The 22525-nt window shown below is 38.5% G+C and overlaps 1 protein-coding gene across 3 annotated transcripts in view; it reads right to left on the reverse strand.

Annotated features, from left to right (window-relative positions):
• KCNIP4 (potassium voltage-gated channel interacting protein 4) overlaps positions 1-22525 on the reverse strand; it is a 1213657-nt gene that overhangs the window by 1012788 nt on the left and 178344 nt on the right. The window contains exon 2 of one of the 3 annotated variants that reach the window (XM_025385255.1): positions 14075-14186. The exons of the other annotated variants lie outside the window; for them this stretch is intronic. The gene's annotated coding sequence lies outside the window, so the exon portion shown is untranslated. The remainder of the gene's footprint in view (positions 1-14074; positions 14187-22525) is intronic. 3 annotated transcript variants of the gene reach the window in all.

Consider the following 22525-nt stretch of genomic DNA (forward strand, 5'->3'; position numbering starts at 1 on the left):
CCAATCCTGGATGAGTCATTGCAATATTCAGCTAATGAGACCTGTCATCCTTGGACTTGTGCTTACCCTACTTCTGCATCTCCCATCACTGCCCTCCACATGTGCTATACTGCCATCATACTGAGGGTCAGCGCCCTTTCACTCTTCCATATCTTTGGGTAGAGAGAACAGCAGGGCATGCCTGTTTGGAGCACACATACCGGAGATCCTTGCCCAAACACCCTCATGCTGAGTTCCTTGCTCTTCTCTTTGCCTCCTTTGACTATGTCTCATCACTTCATACTCCATACTCAGAGTCTAAGTTTCTTAATCCCAGGATGAGGCTGGAGCTATACAGTAGTTCCCACTTAGCTGCAGTTTTGCTTTCTGTGGTTTCGGTTACCAGCTGTCAATGGTGGTCTGAAAATATTAAATAGAAATTCCAGAAATAAACCATTTGTAAGTTTTATATCACACGCCCTTCAGAGTGGCATGATGAAATATTGTGCCCATCCTGCTCCCTCCCTCCAGTGATGTGAATACTCCTGTTGTCCTGGGTTTCCACATCGTAGATGCTGCCTGCCCATAAATCACTTTGTAGCCACTGGTGATCAGATCTACCGTCTCAGTATTACAGGGCTTATGTTCAAGAAACCCTTTATTTTTCTTAACAATGGCCCCAAAGCACAAGAGTAGTGATGCTGGCAATTCGAATATACCAAAAAGAAGCTGTAAAGCACTTCCTTAAAGTGAAGATGTAAAAGTTCTAAACTTAATAAAGAACACAAAAACTTATGCTGAGGTAGCTAAGGTCTATGGTATGACCACATCTTCTATCCATGAAACTGGAGTGACACCAGCATTTCCAGTTCCCTCAAATATGCCTCCCCAGCTCGAGGTCTGATGACAGTTTGGGAACGAGGGTGTAGTGATTGAGCTTGATGACGGTCTGACTATCAAGTAAGTGAAACATGAACATCCTTTGAGGAAAGTGGTTAATTACAAACATATTCTGAAAAGAAATGCTACCATTTATTCAGCATTTACTAGGACCAAGAATTAAGTAGTTTATTACATATTTTATATATATCATCCTAATCTAATTCTAGGCACCTGTAAGTTCAAACCATGTGATTGCCCTGAGAAGACTAATAATCTATTGCCCTTACAAACTATATTTTCCAGATGCTCAACAGTTATTTTGAGGAGAAGCTGTGGGCTGCAGAATGGGAAGGTGGAGAAGGTAGGCTACTAATGTGAGCATTCCATTGCTCCTAAATGGCCTCAAACAATTCAGCCCTGGCCCCAAACATACTACTCCATTAGGCAACATAAAAGCCCTATAGTTAAGTTAGTTTGCCATACCTCCTAGCTAGATAAGACTGCAATCATCTATTTTTACTTAAGACTATCCATTTGTAGGAAGTAGGGGGTCCTACTGTAGGACGTAGGGGGTGTCTTGATTATTTAGGCCTTGCAAAAAATAAATTGAACCTGATCTTATGGAAATTCTACACAGGTAGGTAGGGAAGAGGAGATTGAGTGAAGACATCTAGAGGAAGCTCTTAGCCAAATCCAAAGACCAAATATCCCCTTTCTCAAACAAATCAGTGACTTGAATAAAAAGGAGGCAGAGCTAGTGTTACACATTTAAAGAGATTTGGAAAACATAACAGCAAATACTATATAAAGACTTATAAAGACTTTGTTTGGATTCTGATGCAAACAAACACACAATTAAAAGACTTCTTGAGAAAATCGAGGAAATGCAAATATGGATATATGAACTGAATCTTAAATTGCATTAAAGGATTATTATTAATTGTGTTAGACGTTATAAATGACATTGTGTTTATGTATACACACGTTCTTATCATTTGGACATGTATACTTCAGAATCTGCAGGAGAAAAGCATTATGTCTAACATTCATTTTAAAATATGACCTCCTCAAATAAATTAATGAATGGAACAAGATTGGAAAATTGCTGACAATTATTGAAGCTAGGTAAAGGGTGCATAAGCTTTATTGTACTATTCACTTTCTTTTGTTTGTGTTTGAGATTTTCATAATAACAAGCTTTACCAAAAGCAAATTCATTGATTCTTTTTATCTCAAAAAGAGACATTTGTGCCTGCCAGGTAATGTGTCCAAGTTTTAGAAGTGTAACTGGAATGCCCAGATCAATTTAAATTTATATGAAATCACAACTGGGTTGAACACAGGTAGAGAAAAGGCAAACAGAGCCAAGAAGAAAAAAAGGCTTAGGGATTACGAGTATTAAAACAACATCTGCTGGAACAATCAATAATTATGTGCATAGTCACAATATGAAAGAAGTGAAAGAACTCCAAGAAAGACAAGTTCAAGTAAAAAGGTGGCCAAACTAATAGAAACTGTCTTTCTACTGTTCTGCAGGTGGTATAATCGCCCTCCTCCTTCAAGACTCATCAAAAGTTATAGATCAGTGCTGCCTTTGCCAGCTCCCCAAAGCTGTTAGCTGCTGTCTCATGGGAGATTCCACAAAGCTTTGTTCATACTTTTCTGGTTTTCTACACTTTATAAAGGAAGAGATGTTGACTAGCACTTGCCTTGCAATGTCATATATGTATACACTTAAGAAATAGTGGAAGAAATGGATGCATGGTCTATTTGTCCATTTTCACACTGTTACAAAGAAATATCAGAGGCTGGGTAATTTATAAAACAAAGAGGTTTAATAGACTCACATTTCTGCATGGCTGGGGGGGGCCTCATGAAATTTACAATCATGGTGAAAGGCAAAGGGAAAGCAAGCTTGTGCCTTCTCACATGTCAATGGGAAAGAGAGAGTGAGCCAGCAAAGGGGAAAGAGCCCCTAATAAAACCATCAGATCTCATAAGAGCTCACTTCACTACCATGAGAACAGCATGGGGCACACTGCCCCTATAATCCAACCCCTCCCACCAGGTCTCTCCCTCAACACCTGGGGATTCCAATTCCAGATGAGATTTGGGTGGGGACACAAAGCCTAACCGTATCACATGGGTACTAAAGAAAGGAAAAAAAGAGACGGATGGAAGAAAAAGAAAAATTCTATTCTTTCCTGGGAAGAAAAAATTCTGAGGTCAGAGGGTTGGGGCTGATATTTAAGAAAGATTTCATGTAAATAATCCCAAACCAAGCAGAATCAGGTGCTACCTTTCTTTAGGAGCCTGTTACTAGGAATTTGTTTTGTTTTGTTTCAGCTAGGCTAAATCCCACACATCCTCTTTTGTGCAAGCAATTCATCAAATATGCCAGGCTGGAGACAGTTGAGATTTTTTATCTCTTGCTGAGAAAAGAAAGTTTTCATTGAGCTATCACATGCACAGTTATTTTTATTTGACTTTCAGTTGAGATACCCCTGCTGTATAGCATATTGAATACTTTATTGACCATAAAATGTGCTGCTGCAATTAGAGGGTTTATTTCTATTTTTTTTCCAAGCATTGTGCCTTTCTGGAGGCACTTGGAAGCTTATTTCTGTTTATCAGTTTTTCAAGGATGTTTGCAATTTAGCAACAGTGAATTGGAAGTTCAGTTAAATATCTGGCATCTTTGAGTGAGTGTTTCCAAGATCTGCAATTAAGCAGGGCAGGGTAAAGCATAGTGAGGCTCCTCATGCATAAGCTGTAAAGGTTTTTCACACTATCTGAGATCTTAGAGAAAAAACGTTCACTAAGTAAATCAGGAGCAAATTCACTTAAAAGACTGCCTTATAAATCATTCAGCTTTGTCAGACAATCTCTGGGTGCACTAAGTGCTGGCTATCTTTGGGTTATTTTAGAGGTAATCACCTCTATTGGGTATCACCAAGTAAAACAGCACAGACCTCATGGAAGATACCATGTTTAAACAGTATGAGGTTTCAGATCTCATGCCTCAGGCAGAGTTTGGAACCAGGAGCTGAGGACACTATTAGTTGAATGAGTGAATAAAAGAAAAGAGAATTCTTCCTGGTCTCTAAAAAAAAATATGCCCTAGGTTACTTCCAGTAAGCCAACAGCAAATCAGAATGGAACATGTGAGTTGCAGCAGGACTGGTAGCATATGCAGGTTAAATGTCCTGTTGTATATTTCTCTCCATGTGCCCTCACGGGGTTAGTAGGGAATCCCAGACTTGTCTTCGAATCTCAAGCCATCACTTGTGCTATTTTCTGTAGATTTCATAGCTGCTGTCAATAAAACTTTTTATTGAAGCATTATACCTTTCGTGAAACTATAGTCAAGCCCATGCCCAAAAGCCATCTAGGTCTAGACCTCTGATGACATTCTGATGAGGTGGGGCAGGTGACTGCTACCGTGGAGATTCCTCTTCTACTCTCAGCTTCTTCTCTCCATCTACTGACCCCCTCATCCAACTATCTCCACCAGGAAATAGACAGAGATTCCAAGAGTTATAGCTTAGTTGTACTGAGACTCTAACAGGCATTGTGCATGCTTGTGATGCAGCAACGAATGAGACAGAAGTGTGCCCTCATCTTAGGGAGCTCGAATTCTAGTGATTTAAAATAAGCCTGTAGTAAGGGCTTGCATCTCTCCAGAGCAGGCATCTTACAAAACATTGTACCTTCAATTTGGTTTTCTGTGTCGTTTTTTTCTTAATTCGCTCAATAAAATTTATTTCAAGTTTCTGCTCAATTGTCACTTTATAATGGAAAGTTCTCCTTCTAAAAAACATCCTTCTCCAATTACTACCACTCCACACCCACCTCTCTCTACCTTGCTTTATTTGTCTCTACAGCCCTTAGCACTACTGGACTAAGTTTATTTATTTATCAGTTTTTGTGTGTGTGTGTCTTTTCTTGCTAGAATATAAAGTGTTTCAGGGCAGCCAACTTGGTTAATTCATTACTGAGTACCTGGCTTATTATAAGAGATGAATACGTATTTGTTGAATTAATTAATGCATAAATAACCATAAGCAATAGGTATGATCATTATTCCTGTTTTTCAAATGGGAAATTTACACTTAATGAGGATAAGAAATTTGCCTAAAGTCACCCAATACATAAGCAGTGAAAGTAGGGCTCAGACCAGGTCTTCTGGAGCAGAAAGCCTGGCCTCTTGATCATTACTCTAAATTGTCCCACTTCAAGGAATCATTTCTTTAACATGTCTAATAGTAGAAGCTTCCCTAAACTCTCAATCTAGGATGGGATGAAGACATTAAATAGAAGAAATGCCACTGAACAACGTATAAAGATAAAAATACAAAACTACAAATGTAATTCTGAAAAACTTCAGAGTAAAATTTAGGACAGTTTTATCATGTACAGAGTTAACATAAAAATATGTGCTATTGGGCCGGGCACAGTGGCTCACGTCTGTACTCCCAGCACTTTTGGAGGCCGAGGTGGGCAGATCACCTGAGGTCAGGAGTTAGTGACCAGCCTGGCCAACATGGCAAAACCCTGCTGTCTCTACTAAAAATACAAAAATTAACTGGGCGTGGTAGCGGAGGCCTGTAATCCCAGCTACTCGGGAGGCTGAAGCAGGAGAATTGCTTGAACCTGGAAGGCAGAGGTTGCTGTGAGCCAAGGTCACACCACTGCACTGCAGCCTGGGCGACAGAGAGAGATTCTGTCTCCAAAAAACCAAAAAAACAAACAAACAAACAAAAAACAAAACAAAACAAAAAACAAACAACAACAACAAAACATGCTATTGAAAGTACATGGGTGGCTGGGTGTGGTGGCTCACGCCTGTAATCTCAGCAGTTTGGGAGGCCGAGGTGGGTGGATCACCTGAGGTCACGAGTTCGAGACCACCCTGGCCAACATGGAGAAACCCCGTCTCTACTAAAAGTACAAAAATTAGCCAGGCATGGTGGTGTGTGCCTGTAATCCCAGCTACTCGGGAGGCTGAGGCAGGAGAATTACTTGAACCCAGGAGACAGAGGTAGCAGATAGTGCCACTTCACTCCAGCAGAGACAGAGCAAGACACTGTCTCGGAAAAAAAAAAAAAAAAAGAAAAAGAAAAGAAATAGAACATGGAAAGAAGAAAAGCTTTAGAGTTGAGCATGGATAGCCTGTCTCTGCCAGTAATTTGTTTACCTTCTCAACCTCAGTTTTTGTATCTATAAGGTAAGACTGATGCCTAACCCACCAAGGTTGTTGGCAGGAGGAAATTAGATAATGAATGTAAAGTTTCTGGCAAAACTTTAAGTTAAATGAATGACTCATTTAGTTATTTACTCTCATAAGTCCTAAGCAAATAAATAAAATTAGGTTTCAGTTATGGATCTATTAATGCATAAAAACAGCAGTGCTGGGCATCACAAATGAACAGGCAGACTTACCCCAGAGCAACTGAAACTGAAGGACAAGGGGCTAGTGACAGTCAGAAACAATGGTCCCTAATCCCAGGGAAGATACTCTAAATTTGTTTATTTGCTGTTGCTCATACTGAACAATTGATCAAGCTGTGGAAGGAGGTATAGTAGCACCCAAATATTTATTTAGACATTAACTAATGGACTTCCCAAGCACGGATAGAGAAACCACTTAACTGGTCAAATATCTGGAAGAAAAAAAACTGTAGTTTATCAAATGTCTTTAATAAAAGTACCGGTAACATTCTGTGCATATTCATCAAAGACTTGGTATTCATATGGTTTTCAAAACAAAGTGACTGATGTTCTAGCTCAGATGTGGTCTAGCATATTTAGTTTGTCACAATTTATATAGTTGCTGATAGGGCAGTAATGATCTTTTGTTGTGTTATGGTTGAATTGATACAATAACTTGCATTTTCTCTTAGATTTTATTAGAAACTATAAATGGCTCTATCACCTCTGAAACAACATAGGTCATGCCACACATTTTAAATCTTATCAGCCCATCTCCTTTTTTAGAATCAGAATATTTGCTTGAAAACTGAAAAGTTTTAGTCTCCCTAAAGAAATATCAACTGATATTTTATAGCTAAAAACATGGATTTTTATTTCTCTCTTTCTTTCCCACTTCCTAAAGAAATGCAGATACATTTCTCCTTGTTCTATTTGGCCACTTTAGATCTTTCGATGGTTTTCGTCTTTGTCTGTTTATTTAAGTGCTGGTTTTAAAATAGCTGAAGTATTATAAGAAACATCTATTGGCCGGGCACAGTGGCTCACGCCTGTAATCCCACCACTTTGGGAGGCTGAGGCAGGCAGATCACAAGGTCAGGAGATAGAGACCAGCCTGGCCAACATGGTGAAACCCCATGCCTACAAAAAATACAAAAATTAGCTGGGTGTGATGGCGTATGCCTGTAATCTCAGCTACTCGGGAGGCTGAGGCATAAGAATTGCTTGAACCCAGGAGGCAGAGGTTGCAGTGAACCAAGATTGCACCACTGCACTCCAGCCTGGTGACAGAGCAGGACTTTGTCTCAAAAAAAAAAAAAAAAAAAAAAAAAAAAAAGGAAATATCTATCAACTGCAGCCTCTCTCTTTCTCAGCTGGAAGAAGTCCAAATGCATGTTTATCAGCTCAGCAACTATGTAACCACTTTAAAAGGGGCACAAATCTACCTTGATATTTCTGAATTACTTCTGAAATTATTCTTTATCCTGAAAGAAAAATCAATGAACACTCCTGAAATTTGCCACTTGTCATTTCATGATACTGAAAAGCAAACGCAAAACATGCTTTTAGAGAAAATAGGCCAGGCGCAGTGGCTCACGCCTGTAATCCCAGCACTTTGAGATGCAGAGGCAGGCAGATCTCTTGACAGAAGTTCGAGACCAGCCTGGCCATGATGTGAAATCCCTATCTCCACTAAAAATACAAAAATTAGCCAGATGTGGTGGCAGGCACCTGTAATCCCAGCTATTTGGGAGGCTGAGGCAGGAAAATCGCTTGAACCTGGGAGGTGGAGGTTGCAGTGAGCTGAGATCCAGCCACCGCACTCCAGCCTGAGAGAGAGAGTCCTGTATCAAAAAAAAAAAAAAAGAAAAGAAAAGAAAAAAAAGGAAAAAGAAAAGAAAAAAAAAGGAAAAAGAAAAGAAAAGAAAGAGAAAGAGAAAGAGAAAGAAATGAAACTAAAACAAAATCATTCAGGATACCTCTTTGTGTAGGTTAGATCTCTGACAAGAGAGGACATAGGCTTACATGTGGGTTTGGACTAAATAATGATCAAGTATCTATTTCAGATATTATCTGTCCCAAGAGAGCACTTAGCAAAAGAATCACAATATTTATCATGATGTAATGCCTCCTCTCTATATGCAATTTGAAAACACTTGTTTGGAAATACATGGTTGAGAATGCTATTTTTCTTTTTTAGAGAAGTCTTCATCATTTATTACAGATTGAGCCAAAGACTTGGAATTAACAGTCCTGGGTTTAAATTCTGGCTTTACCAATTTCTAGCAACACAAATATCACTTATTTGAACTTCCTTTTTTGCTCTTGTAAAGTGGAACTGGTGATGCTTACCATATAATCTGTGACTCTATTCAATAAGTGTTCATTGAATTTAAATCTTATCTACAAAGTCAGCGATGAAGCCACATAAATTACATCTTGGGAAAATCAACCAATGAAAAGACAGACCTGTTCACAACTTTTTGTAGTCACAAGTGAGCTGAGTATTGGGCGTGAGAGTACAGCCTGTGCAGATGAAAAGACATGCGTTGGGGTGTGACTCCTAACTACTAGGTTTGTGTCCTTATGCAAGTAATTTGACCTTAGTATGTCTTATGTTCCACATCTGCAAAATGGATATAACAATAACACAAACTCCCTAATTTTATTGTAAGAAATAAATTTAGAAAATGTGTACTTACTACAAAGAAAGGAACACAGGAAACCAGTCAATAAAAATTGTTGCTATTGATATTTATAATAATAACCATAAGCAAAATCATTCATTCGATTAAAGCTTTGGGGTACAATTTGTGTCCCATATACTGTTGGAGGTACTGGGGACACAGAGGTGAATAAAACCAACAACCTCTCTGTTCTCATGAAACTATGTCTGGTGAAGAATAGACAAGACAATGTCAATGCTCTGAAGACAACAAAACAAAATAATGTGAATAGAGTAACTGAAGATGTGTGTATGGTTTCGTGGGAGAGTGGATGTTTGGAAAGTGCCTTAAAAACAGGGTGACATCCACATGTCTCTTTGAGGAAGTAAGGTTGGAGCTTTGACCTGCGCCCTGTGCAGACTTTCTGCAGGAGTTTGGCACATGCTTACTTAAGACGCCTTTTCACTTCCTGCAATCCACCATTTCTCTAAACCCAAGTCATAAATGGGATTCAGATTTTAATAGGCATACTTTGTGCACTTTAACAAAAGGGAAATCCATAGTTGCCTTAGTGGTGAATCCATCTTGGTCTTTGGAATTACAGAAACCCAGCCATAACACTTATTGGGTGGGTGATAGTGGACTCATTACATAGGCACCCTAAGCCTTACTTATCCCATTTGTAAAACAGCCATGAAACAAAGTCATATATGCACTGCTTCTGCCAGAGTCTGTGATGCAGAAAAGAACCTCCAAATGGCAATTATTGTCACCACTAGCAGTAGAGAAATATCCTGGTTAAGACCTTCACTGCCCACTTGCAATGTGACCTAGGGAGAGTTGTGTGACTTCTCTGAGCATCAGTGTACTAATGTGTAAGATAAGGATAATAACAACAATAATACCTACTTATCAAGTTTGTGTGAGAAATTAACTGACTTGTAGACACCACTTTGAATGGGTTCTGGCAAAGAGCAAACTCAATGAGTGCTCCTTGTTAGTATTACTCATGACATTGACATCAATGAATTACTAATCACAGGCTCACAGACCACTGTGAGAGAAAAGATTATTGACTTAGAAATATGTTGAACTAAGCTGTTCCCATGAAAATCTTCCCTAACAGAACAATTATGTGAACCATTTTGTATCTTCTGGAGATTTTAAGATATTGATTAAACATTTCAACACAGTGACATGATCAGTGAATAGGAACACTTGCTTTGCATAATTCTGCCCATTTTGATTGCTCTTTTAATTTACACATTTCTAAAGATTGAGTCCAATTATCACCACATGCCTCTTCAATCAACATTGGCTGTATTTCCTGTGTCATTAACAAATCACAAAAGTAATTTGAACTCATTGCCAAGTAAAAAAGAAATGAACATCTTCAAGTGAATATTCTTGGTTTTACCATATAGCAGGACATAGAAACCTTTGTAGTCAAAGAATCATAGAACCTAAGAACAGTAATCATGCTACTTTCCATAGACATCCGCAACTGATCAGGACATTCTTTATTCTGTAACTGACCGTGAGTTCTGGGAAGTCGTTTCTAGACTGAGTTGTGGAAGAGGAGACCTGTTAACCTGGTATCAGCTTTTCACTTCCGAGGTGACTTCAGGGCAGTCTGAAGTCTTCATAGGTGAATTTATTTTGCTGAGGTCACACAGCAGTAGACCTGGAATGACAACCTACGTTTCCAAAATTCTCATGCCCATGATCTTGCCACTGGTCCGTGTAACCCGCTATTAAATTCCTGTCTAAACATGGCTGTGGATACAGGAGGAACGGAATTATAACACAAGTCAAAGTCCTCATTTTTCACTTCCGCTTGAATTTGACGTACTGCTGCTTTGGATTTCTGCTCTCAATTTCTTTGCTCTTCTATTTTCATTGACATAAATATTCTGTTATAGCTAACTGATAAAGGAAGAACTACAGGTGTCAAACTATTCTATTCAGCTGCCCTCATACTCAAGAACAGCATCCTACAAATAGAAATACTGAATATAAATATGAACAATGATCTTTTCATCCATAATGTTGCTGTGCATCTCAATTACTCATGGTTTTTTTTGCTGAAAGCTTATCTCCCTTGCTACTCCTTCAACTCAAAGCTTCCTTTCTTTTTTTTTCTTTTTTTTTTTTTTTTGAGACGGAGTCTTGCTCTGTGCCCCAGGCTGGAGTGCAGTGGCGCCATCTCGGCTCACTGCAAGCTCCGCCCCCCCCGGGTTCACGCCATTCTCCTGTCTCAGCCTCCCGAGTAGCTGGGACTACAGGCGCCCACCACCTCGCCCGGCTTATTTTCTTGTATTTTTAGTAGAGACTTCCTTTCTTAACATTCAACTTCCAGAGCCTAAAATTAACTAAGCTTAGGGACTAGAATCTAGTGGTTCCATGAATGACTGAAAATCTTGAGTGCTCTGCTGGTGCTAATAATAAAGCATGTCAGCACAAGAAAAACCCTAGTAATAACTGTGCCAACAAAATGAGGGAAAACACCCCATCCCATGCCCACAAATTCATGCTGCTAATTATTAACAATGAAAACCTTGGCTTAAATTCAACCTTCAATTAGATACATGTTTTTATTAAAGTAAAATTCTCTAAATTTGTTCAATAAAACAGGAAAATAATGGGTTTGGAGACTGACTTTATTAAAATATTTGTGTTCTATTGGCAGCACAGCAATGTGAAATGCAGAATTCGGAAGCCCAGGGCCTTACTTCTAGGCCTTTTCTGAATCAATTTCAGTACACAATAGCTCCATGCCTGTTTTCTCCTCTGTAAATTGAGTACATCATCAATTAGAGAAATCCTCTCTAAATTTCTTTCAAGTATTAAAAAGCTAAAATTTTAAATATTTCTATTATTTATTGCTTTGCAAAGCAAACAGATCGCTCAAGGGTAGCCACAGAATGGTCATGGATGCCATTTCCACTATTTTCCATCCACACTCCCAATGCATTCTATGGCAAGACCAGCATGAAATGACCAAAACATACCTTAATAAGCTGAGTTTATTCATTTAACAGATATTCACTCACCAACACTACTAAATGGCAGGCACTGCTCTAGGTCTGATATTTTGCTCATATTAGAAAGAACTTACGAATCTCATAAAATTAAATAACGTTTGCACGTGTAACAATTGACTATAAGAATAGGTTGCAAGGAGAGAATGTGTACCTCTTCTTTAATTATGCACTTTATTAAGAACATCCTGTAATAATTTTTTGAGAGATGAATCTCACTCTGTTGCCCAGGCTGGAGTGCAGTGGCATGATCATAACTCACTATAGCCTCAAACTCCTGAATTCAAGTGACCCACCTGCCACAGCTTCTCAAGCAGCTGCTACTACAGGACTTATCTATAATCTTTTCAACAATAGAACTTCTAAATTGAACCATGGTGGTTACTAAGGTGTGATACACAGTACTTCTTTGTGTACTTTTTTGTAAATGCCCATCTGAGGCCTGTTTGATGAAGAAATTCAAATAGTCTAAAATTTGGAGAAAACGATGAATGATTCAAAATTTGATTCAATCTCTAAGGCCAGTAGCAGAGAAAAATAACATATTCACTCAGTTGAGCACTATACAGATATTACAATGACCTCTCTCTCTTTTTTTACAACCATCTTATAATTAAATTTAAAACATATAATTCTTACATTCACATAAAAATAATTAAAATGCAATATATAATATTAACATAAATTTGTAAAACAAGCACAAAAAAGCAAAAGAACTCTCAAAATAAATATACCACAATATTAAAAATATTTCTTATAACAAAATTAATTTTTAACTATTTCTTCCATATTTATTTTTTCCAAATTTACTCCCTTAGAGGGAGGGGAAGATTGTATTATTTAACATTAAAAAAAATTCCTTACTTTGCAAACTGCAAATGACCTAAATGTCTAAATGGCTAAATGATGCGGAACAGGAAGTCCCAGTTATACACACACCTCAACACTTCCATGATGGGATAATTAAAACATTCAAGGTGGCTACACAAATATCATGATTGGAGAAAAATATTTAATGAAATAATTTTATTTATTTATTTATTTATTTTTATTTTATTTTATTTTTTTGAGACGAAGTCTCGCTCTGTCGCCCAGGCTGGAGTGCAGTGGCGCAATCTCGGCTCACTGCAAGCTCCGCCTCCCGGGTTCACGCCATTCTCCTGCCTCAGCCTCCTGAGTAGCTGGGACTACAGGCACTCGCCACCGCGCCCGGCTAGTTTTTTGTATTTTTAGTAGAGACGGGGTTTCACCGTGGTCTCGATCTCCTGACCTTGTGATCCGCCCGCCTCGGCCTCCCAAAGTGCTGGGATTACAGGCGTGAGCCACCGCGCCCGGCATAATGAAATAATTTTAAATGTAAAAAATCATATTATAAATCACTATACACTATATAATCCCCAATATGACTGGTGGAAATATTACAATGACACTTTCTAACAAAAATATAATGTATGCCACATATGTAATTTTATGTTTCTATTAGCCACATTTTAAAAAGCAGTATGTGCCACAGATATAATTTTATTTTCCTATTAGCCACATTTTATAAAGTAAAAAGAAACAGGTGAAATTAAATTAATACTATATTCAACTCAATATATTCAAAATATCATTTCAATATGCAATCAACATAAAAAATTATTCATGATCTCTTTCATATGATTATTTTACCACACATCCCAATTTGGACCAGTTAGATTTCACCTGCTCATTAGCCATATGTGACTTGTGACTACCCTAAAGGACAGCATTGCATTGAAACGAAACCAAGAAGATTAGAAATTATTGTCTTTTCTTGATACGTTTTTCCCATTTCTTATGCACAAGTTTCCTTATTTTATATTTTCCCCATTGCCTAGTACACTGCTAGGCTCAATAAATCTGGGCTGCCTTTAACTTACAAAAATACTAACAAAATTAATTTTGAACAGAATTGGTTGCTGTTAGTTAGAAGAATCTCAGGAAAAAAGCCAAGGATACTGTTCTTCATCTGCAAACATAAAACAAACCAGCAAGGACACCACCCTTATTTTATTCTTAAGTGTTAAAGCCAACCATCATAAGCAAAGATGGCATCTACAAGACAACATTTAAACACGTTACCAGCGTCATTAGTGGGCTGGGTCAATGAGACTCTTCCACCAGTCATCAAAACCCTCTTCCAGTCATGACTCTTCTTTATCTGAATAAATGTTCACATGAAGAATGTGTATATATAAGTGTGAAGCAGGAAAGGAGAATCCCAGAAGTTTGGGAGGGGGCTGTAGATGGATGGAATTGGACGGAAGGATTCACATGACGATCTGACAGGTGCTCCCACTTCCTAAGTCTCCCTCTGGGACCACTGGGTGTAAGTCTTCTTGTCAAGGACAGCAATTGGTACACAATGAATGCTCAATAACTGCTTCTAGATTGAATGGACATATGCATGGTTCGTCTAATTTCCTCATCAGGACACTCAGGAATGCATTCCTAACAACAAGCACAGGTTCACCAGATAATAATTCCTTCATCATGGTTGAGTTCACACAAATAAAATGTGAAGAACATTACCCAGATTATCATTTTAAATATAGCTGCGGTCTGTGTATCGTAAGAAACAAAGCCCAGGGCTGTGCATTCCTCTAACACAATAGGCACATGCCATCCGGTGCTTATTATACACAAGGTGCTAGTGATTACGGTTATATACATAGAGACAAAACGGGCAACTAGCTCAGCCTAGTTATAACTCACAAATACACTTGGCTTTATCTCTTTCCATAATGAAGGTTTAATAATTCCCTTCTTTTTCTTTTACTGAATAAAAAGAACTGGGTAGAATTTTGAACATGATTCTACTGGCTAATAAAAACAACAGTGCCTTCAAAAGTGTGGAGCAAAAGCCTTAGCTAGTATCAAAGGGTAAATGTGCCATTCTAGGGTGTCTTCTGAGAGCCAGGACATTCATTGGCAATGGTAGGTATATAATACCTTGGGTCTGTACTCTGAGCTGGTTGATATTGAGCAAGTTATGTCTCTTCTCTTAGTCTCAACTTTCTCAGCAGAAGGAAATAAAGAAAAACCAGCACAGTTATTCTGAGGATTAAATAACATAAGTAGAATGCTTCTTCCACTGTATACGCTAAATTTTTCATTTCAGTCTTGTTATATACATCTTCCTTTTTGCTGAAAAACGAAGTTGACAAAAGGAAGAAAAACAATCACTGATTTATCTCCGATTATAAAAATTCCCAGGTTTGCTTGCCATAGTTTGAAAAAGGAACCCTCAGCCAACACACAGAATTTGGAAGCAGCCTGGGAGTTTTAATAGGTTTGCTAGGAAATGGGTTTCAGTGCCAGGAACTCCAGATCACAAGAAAATTTATGCAATTAGATCATTTGGTCTAAATGTGATTACGTATTTTAGTAGTGAACAGTATGGTAAAGCCAGAACAATAGAAGGAAAGCAGTAAGAAGAAATTCAATTTAGTACGGAAGCTTCATAGATCTGCAGAAAGGGAAATCATATATGAATCATAAGCAGGCATTTTCCATAATGGCTGGAGATAACAAGTAAATGATTTCAGACAATTGTGTGGAGGATACAGAGCGTACGGACTGGCAATTCTCAGAATGTGGCCATAACACCAGCCAGGGAGACAAACTTTGAAGTTCAGAACAGAAAAGGCAAAGATGTTAGAGGTGGTAATACTGAGTGAGTGCCAATGAATGTGCAAAGTTTGCAACTCACAAGAGAAATAAGAAAAGTCCAACGAGAAAGTTCATAAACGAGCTAGTTCAACTTGGAGAGAAGGTGGAAGAAGAGTGAGCCTTGGGCTATATCATGACACTAAGGCATTTGTTTTCAGTGAAATATTTATATAAAAATGAAACAAGGTGTGTCATATTGGTGCCCATAGTTGGTGATGATTAATTATGTCTGGTCAGGATCAGAAACTGGACTATATAAACCACTGCCAGCCAATGCCTTGGCTCCCAGAAGACATGAGAGGGTGGTGATGGCTTTGTTCTTTAATACTGGACTTTTGCTCCACATCCCTGGAGGGAATGGGCCATACGGAGGCTTAGAAAGCTTTTCTGCCCTTTCCACCAAGGGTTCAGATGAGAGCAAGACTAAGGGACCTGCTGCCCTGTTCTTTTTTGCTTGTCTGCTATCCCTTGTGCTCCTTAGGACTGGGAAGTCCTCAGGCCTCCTCCAAACCTCCAGACTAGCTGGAGGGGAGATGTGGAGTGCACAGGCATTGAAGAGAGGCATTTGAAGATCCAGGAGAAGAGAGGATTTTCCCTGTAAGTTCAATTCATAACCCCTTTGCTCTTCTCATTAAAAGCTGTGTATTGGAGGAGAGGTTCTATGAGACCCATATCACAGCTGTGTCAACTTGGGATGGAGCCTAGTGTTTTCTCCCCAGATTAAATTGAGCTACTCTCAGTGAGTATACACTGTGGCTACAACAGTCAAATAATAATAATAGTAGGAATTTAAGATGGGAAGTGCAATGGCTTTTGTCATTGTTTTGTTATGAAGAGAACCTTTCTTTTTTTTTTTTTTTTTTTTTTTGAGACAGGGTCTTGCTGTGTCACCCAGGCCGGAGAAGAGTGATGTGCTCTCAGCTTACTGCAACCTTGATCTCTGGGGCTCAAGTGATCCTCCCATCTCAACATTCCAAGTATCCAGGGCAGAATGTAATCATTTTTGTTTTATTGGGCCACTGGAGTGGTCTTATTAACTATGTAAATGGTACCCACTGCTCCAGGAGAAGACAATGGTAAATGACTATGTGTGTTTGAGTGTGTGTAACTGTGTGTGCACATGTCCATGTTGCTTAACAAAAACTGTTTTATCCCTTTTTTATGCAGACTTGCTCCCTGGGGGAAAAGTGGGCAATTTCTGAGTTAGGGGCTGTTTGAAAGAGAGGACCTGTTCCCCTGGAGGGACATGGAATCAGGATGGTGACTCGAGCTTAAAGATGGACTCTGGGGTCAGAAACAGGGCTCCTTCTTCTTTTTCTTTTCTTTGTTTTCTTTTCTTGTATTATTATATAAATGGGTCTTGTTTTATTGCCCAGGCTGTTCTTGAGCTCTTGATCTCATGTGATCCTCCCACCTCAGCCTCCCTAGTAGCTGGGATTACAGGTGCAAGCCACCCGCCTGGCTGAGGGCTCCTTCCACAGAATCCCTCGGGACCCAGAGACCTTAACACTAGGTCGTGAAAAAACAAAACAAAAAAACTGAAGATGTGTATGTGAGGGCAGAAAGAGAGAGACAGATCAAGGAATCTCAGAGCCCAGGAGCAAAGATACTTAGGAAAAGGCATACAATAAACTAAGTGGCCGTTAGATTAGAAAGGAGCCGTCTGCAATAGTGGCACCATGTGGTAATAATGTGTCATAGCAGCAGTGGACTAGGATTGTAGCTATCTCTTCCCTCAGCTTTTAACCCCTGATTAACACTCTCTGGGTGAAGGCTCTTGAATTACACAGGAATGACAGAAGAAAGTGGAAGAATAGGAAAACTCAGATGTCTTCCTGCTAATGGAGCAGATGGTGGTTTGAACAATACGTTTTTTAATAAATGTGAGAAAGTAATTATTGGGGTTCTACAAGGTTTATTCTAGTCCATCCTATTTTCCATAAGAAGGTAGCACGGCACTTGGCATGCACCAATCTCATTTAATGTCTCAATAATAACCCTCGAGACAGTTTCTCTTACTCCGCTTTAGGCAAGAATAACTAAGGGTCAGAGAGTTCAAATAATTTGCACAATGATTACTCAATTGTAAGAGTTTGAGCTGGGACTCACATGCAAGTTCATTTGTCTTCAAAATCCTGGGCTTCCAATCTCTGTTCCCCTTGTCCACCGCCCACAGTCTTAAAATAAATGTTTCCCGGGCTTCCCTCTGCTGTTATCACTGTTGGCATAAAGTAAATTTGCTTGACTGGTGAAACTAAAATTTTCTAACAACAATGATCTGCATAATTTCTCATAGTTTCTAAAGTTCTTATGAAAACAATTTCCTTTTCAGTCTTCCCGCAATTTCATAAGATGGGTAAAATAAAGGTTATTATTATCTCATTTTATATGAGAGGTAGGTAGGGCACTAATTAATGTACTTATTTCAAAGTCTGGCATCTGTCAACAATACGTTTATTTCACTCCTTGTTAAACTGACCAGTATATAGTCATGGACTGAGAGTCAGAAAGTGTGGGTTTTATTTATTCATTCATTCACTCGTGTAATTACAAATCCATTGACTGCCTATCACCTACTAGGCATTATTTTAGGTACTGAAATACAGCAGTGATCAAAACAAAGACCCTGTCCTCTTAGGGAATGCAGTCTAGTGAAAGAAACAGAAAATGCACAAGGAAACAATGATTCCAGATCAAGTGTCTGGGAGTGATCATGGCAATGAAGAAAAACAAAGAGACCACAAGAAAGGGAGTGGGAGAATCTCTCTTTGCAGAACAACATCTGAGAAGAGGTGAGGAAGAGGACTAGGGAGAAGACTTAATGCATTAAAGCTTTAGAAGGGAATTTGCTTTATGAAAGAATGAGGAGGCCAGTGTGATTGGAGCCCAGTGAGCAAGGACGAGTGCTACCAGAAGACACTGGAGGAGGAGACAGCCAGATTACACAGAGCTTGAAATGCCTTGTAGAGAGTGCGGGAGACTTATTCCAAGAATGATGGGAATCCATGGGAGGGTTCAGAGCAGGGTGGAGCCGGGCTGATACATGTTTAAAGGATACTTCCATGGCTCTGTGGAAATTTGACTCAGGGATGTGGGGTGGGGAGGCGGTGCAGAGAGAAATCAAGGAGATGGGCTTAGGAAGCAGATGGAGTGACAGGTGAGAGAGGTCGATGGCTAAGAATAGAATGGTAACTGCAGCTGGCTTTATTGCCAACTATGCAATACTTTTAGGTTCTATGACCTTGAGTTTAATTAACTTCTTTGGGGTTAATTAGCTTATTTGTATTTCAAAATACAGTTATTAAAATCCTTACAAGTCTGTAATGAAAGCAAAATTACAAAAAGTTACATATCCTGAAATATATAAAATGTTAAATTGTTTTTCTCTTGTCATAGAGAAAATATACACAGTGGGAACCTAATAAGCACAGAAGCTGATTCAGAAATGGATTTAAAATATACACACGATTTCCTGAAAGCAAGCATCAAATAGTTGTAAGTGCCAAAGCAACCAAATTTATCACGGGCTTATCTATTTCAGTATTGACAGAGCTCTTGGTTCTGGTTAAATAAATTAAAGATGGGAAAAATGATAAAATGTCAATTAAGAAAGCCAACAAAATTCCCTAAAGGAAGAAGAGAAGCCATACTTCTTATTTCATAACTGATCCTGCTGAAGACAAAACTTCCAAGAATTTGCTCTTATTATACACATCATTCCTTAAAGGAAAATTGACAGACATGGATATCAATCTTAGTTACACCACCAACTAGTGCCTATGAACTGCCAAGCAAGAGCTTCTAAGTTTATGATTTGTGATTAAAACAAATATTTAGTAAAATAATTAGATGGACTAAACAGCACTTTAGAGAGCTTTTTAAGACGTAAGATTTTGGATATAGTATGCATCTTAACACAAAAATCATCAATTCTATATTGATGACTAATAATAATAAAATAACCATGCAAGCATGTGAAGTATAGATTCTGCTTTCTCTCTAAACAATACCAGAAACTCCAGGAGTGCTTTGCTTGACTCTTTTGATCTCTGAGTACCTTAATATTTTAAGGGAAATTCCGATTTAAGTACACAAATGATTATAAAGCAGCCCTTCGCCTTGGTGTTGTGGATACAAGTCTGCATGTCAAGGAAAAAGAAAGATGCTTCACTCCCAAGTCTCGCTCTCATTTTCCAGTCTTAAGGTACCTTTGTGTACAAGGGATTTATCACTGCTTGTTTTGTACTGCCACCTGCTGGTAAGTATCAAAATTTATTTTTATAAATGAAAAATCTACACACATCCACTCTTAGGTGGTATTACACTCTCAGACTTTTATCAGTTTTTTTTTTTTGAGACGGAGTCTTGCTCTGTCACCCAGGCTGGAGTGCAGTGGCCGGATCTCAGCTCACTGCAAGCTCCTCCTCTCGGGTTCCCGCCATTCTCCTGCCTCAGCCTCCCCAGTAGCTGGGACTACAGGCACCCGCCACCTCGCCTGGCTAGTTTTTTGTATTTTTTAGTAGAGACGGGGTTTCACCGTGTTAGCCAGGATGGTCTCGATCTCCTGACCTCGTGATCCGCCCGTCTCGGCCTCCCAAAGTGCTGGGATTACAGGCTTGAGCCACCGCGCCCGGCCCTTTTATCAGTTTTAAGAAAGTTTTTTCACATTTGCAATTATTATTTCTCATGATACAAAATTTTGTATAACCATTAAAATATAAAAAACATAAATAAGGAATTAATAGTTGCTGCATTTCCATCTCCCAGAGATAATCTCTGGTATACAGCCTTCACGAACACACAATTGGGTTATGTGATGTTTATCATCTAAAATCAAATGTGATGTCATTTAATAATTCTTTGTTGGATACATTACATGTAATCATATGCCAATTTATTTTCAAACATTTGGAATTGTTCTCATTTTTTTTGGTTGTTATTTGTTTGATGTAGCAATATCCTGGTTTTAAAACCTTAGACTCAGCTCTAAGCTATAAGAAATTTTACTAGAAATATAGCTAGTACATCAAAGGACTTCAAAATTGGAAGGCTTTTGACATGTACAGACAAGTTCACCTCCAGAAGTCTATACGAATTCACACTCCTATAAAAGTGGTACTCTCTCCACACTATCATCAACACCTCCTTTTAAGTATTTTAAAAAACTACTCCAATCATATCCTGAAGGAAAATTGGATACTTTTATCATTTTTATTTTATTGGGAGTGAACATTTATATTCATATCTATTAACCATTTCTATTTTTGCATTTCTAAGATGCCTTATGTTCCTCTGCCGGGTTTTCTATTTTAGTGTTTGTATAAAAGAGGAAGTAATCACTTTTCATGTATGTTCCAAATACTTTTGTTGGTCATATATTATTTGATTTCATTTGTGGTATTAACAATAGACCTTTTCAATATTGATTTAGTCAAACACATCACTTATTTCCTTCATGTTGTTTGCCTGTGGTTTTATGTTTTAGAAATAACTTCCTTGTTCTTAGAATTATTCATTATTTTATCTTGAAGGAAACTGTTCCAATTCCCTCTTTCATGCAAGAAGATTTTCATCTAGATATTTTTCCTGTAGCAGTTCACCAAGTTGCCTGGCATGAGACGGAAGGTTGATCTATGAGTCATCACATTACACCATTTGTTTTTTCTCTACTTACAGGAATTTATGACACTGATTGCAAAATATTTTGAGGACAATATAAGGAATCCCTTAGTATGTCTATTAATGGGCTAGCCATCTCTCCCTCACAGCATTCTACACTTATAAATTCTGTTCAATTGTCAATAAAAAGTAAAAATCATATTTTACATCAAACAAAACTCACCATAAAATTCAACCACAAACAGAAGCGGACTTCTATTACTGTGAGGTTACTAAAATCAGAATGGGACCTAGGAGGAGGACAGCTTGGCTGGCTGCCAATCAATTCATATCAGAAGGTTCTCTTTTTCCATTTCTTCTAAAAAAAAAAAAGATACATGTGCAGAACGTGCAGGTTTGTCACACAGGTATACGTGTGCCATGGTGGTTCGCTGCACCTATCAACTTATCCTCTAAGTTCCCTCCCCTCACCCCCTACCCCCCAACAGGCCCTGGTGTGTGTTGTTCCCCTCCTCTGTGTCCATGTGTTCTCAATGTTCAGCATCCACTTATGAGTGAGAACATGTGGTGTTTGGTTTTCTGTTCCTGTGTTAGTCTGCTGAGGATGATGGCGTCCAGCTTCATCTATGCCCCTGCAAAAGATATGGAGTCTCATTCCTTTTTACAGTTGCATAGTATTCCATGGTGTATATGTACCACATTTTCTGTATCCAGTCTGATATATCATTGATGGGAACTTGGGTTGGTTCCACATCTTTGCTATTGTAAATACATACTGTGTGCATGTGTCTTTATAGTAGAATGATTTATATTCCTTTGAATATATACCGAGTAATGGGATTGCTGGGTCAAATGGTATTTCTGGTTCTAGATCCTTGAGGAATCACCATACTGTCTTCCACAATGGTTGAACTAATTAACATTCCCACCAACAGTGTAAAAGTATTCCTATTTCACCGCAGACTCACCAGCATCTATTGTTTCCTGACTTTTTAATTACCACCATTCTTACTGGTGTGAGATGGTATCGCATTGTGATTTTGATTTGTATTTCTCTGATGATCAGTGATGTTGAGCTTTCATGTTATTTGACCATGTAAATGTCTCCTTTTGAGAAGTTTCTGTTCATATTCTTTGCCCACTTTTTGATGTTTTTTTTTTCTTGTAAATATGTGTAAGTTCCTTATAAATTCTGGATATTAGCCCTTTGTCAGATGGATAGATTGCAAAAATTTTCTCCCACTCTGTAGGTTGCCAGTTCCCTCTGATGATAGTTTTGTTGTTGTTGTTGTGCAGAAGTTCTTTAGTTTAATTAGATCCCAGTTGTCAGTTTTGGCTTTTGTTGCAATTGCTTTTGGCATTTTTTCATGAAGTCTTTGCCCATGCCTATGTCCCAAATGATATTGTCTAGGTTTTCTTCTAGGGATCTTATGG

This window comes from Theropithecus gelada, chromosome 5 (genome assembly GCF_003255815.1).
Source record: "Theropithecus gelada isolate Dixy chromosome 5, Tgel_1.0, whole genome shotgun sequence".
Classification (NCBI taxonomy): domain Eukaryota; kingdom Metazoa; phylum Chordata; class Mammalia; order Primates; family Cercopithecidae; genus Theropithecus; species Theropithecus gelada.